Genomic DNA, 1,768 nt, shown 5'->3' on the forward strand with positions numbered 1-1,768 from the left:
CAAAAACCTTTCACCATAGTCAAAATTTTCACAGCCCCAACATTCAGTCACACGACCCACAGTTTAAGAAGTTGGATTGGTTGTGGGCTAATGCTGAATTTTTCCCTAGTTCATTCTAGTCAGTAGTGCCTTGTGTTTAGGACTCTTCCCATTACTGGGACAAACTGCCCTTGTAAAAGCAACTTAAAGAATGTAGGGTTTGCCGGGCGGTGGTGGCGCACGCCTTTAATCCCAGCACTCGGGAGGCAGAGCCAGGCGGATCTCTGTGAGTTCGAGGCCAGCCTGGGCTACCAAGTGAGTCCCAGGAAAGGCGCAAAGCTACACAGAGAAACCCTGTCTCGAAAAACCAAAAAAAAAAAAAAAAAAAAAAGAATGTAGGGTTCATTTGGGATCACCATTTGAGAGATTATAGTGCATTATGGCAGAGAAGGCAGGATATAGCAGCCACTCAAGGTAGCTGGCCACAGAACATATACAGACAGGAAGCAGAAGAAATAAATGCCGATATTCAGTTTGCATTCTATTTTTCCCTTTTTGTTCAGTCCTGGACCCCAGCTCAAGAAGACAGTGGCCACCACACACACATACATAGACAGAGACACAGAGACAGAGACAACGAGATCAGGACCTCAGTTACTCCTCTGTGAAAATACTCTCACAGGTATACCCAAAGGTGTGCCTCAGTAATGCCATAGGGATTTCTTAATCTAATCAAAATAACAACAGAAATCAACTATGGCTTGCCTCTTATTATATGTAATAAATCTATTAGTAGTCGGCTGGCCTCTCTAAAAACCAGATTTCTTTAGTGTTTTAGTTCATTTCAAATCATCTAAAAAGTATAATGGCTCTTATTTCACTGAGCCAGTCAGCAGGTATTTCCTCCAGTGTACTATTCAGTAGACACTGGGTAAGTGCTGGATGCCAAAGACTCTTAGGATGCTTGCTGTGGTGAGGGGCACTGGCTGGGGTGGGGCCCTTCTGTGGGTGTCTTCTCTCTGACTAGGATGTGACCTGAGCCAGGGTGTCAGTCTCTGAGACTCCAGTTCTCTCACTGCAGGGAGAACTGCTTTGCTCCAGTCACTAACGCACTCGGGCTGCTGCGGCTGTGATTGAAAAGCCCAGCGGCCTCATAAAGGCCAATGCTCTCTCAAGGTTCCCAAGGATTCCTGATCTTAATCCCCAGGACAGTTCTGACGCTAAGAATCATGCATTTGAAAGACCTAAAAATGTATTTTAAGGGAGCACATATGGACAGCAGTTGCTCTAGGGTATATTTAAATATATTGCCCTGCTTGTCTTATTTCCATGACGCTAACTTGCTATTATAGGGGGTAATCATAGTGGGTCATGTAGAATTCCAAGCACCATGATCTAATCTCAACAGGACAACAATGTGCCAGGTTACAAGAGTGATCAATAAGTCCAGATAATTCTGGACCTACCCTTTGACAGTTAATCAGCACAACTCCCTAATTCCGTGGCATTTCAGTATTTTTAAGCATTTTCCAAGCATCTGCATCTTACTACATTACTCTTGGTTTGTTTGTATTAGTGAAATGAATGCCTTCTGCTTGCACAATATTGCATTTTTTCCTTATTTGCAAGCCGCTAGATATTCTATTCAATATCATGAGAGAATTGTCTTTTTTTTCTCTTCTGTCTTCTCACTGACCAAAAGGTGTTTTATAAAAATGCTTTCTAAAATTCAACCAGACTTGTGAAATATGCAACAGTTTGGTACTGCGACCAGGCTGATTATTTAGAA

Source organism: Peromyscus californicus, unplaced genomic scaffold (genome assembly GCF_007827085.1).
Source record: "Peromyscus californicus insignis strain IS unplaced genomic scaffold, ASM782708v3 Scaffold_21__1_contigs__length_65335640, whole genome shotgun sequence".
In the NCBI taxonomy this organism is placed as follows: Eukaryota; Metazoa; Chordata; class Mammalia; order Rodentia; family Cricetidae; genus Peromyscus; species Peromyscus californicus.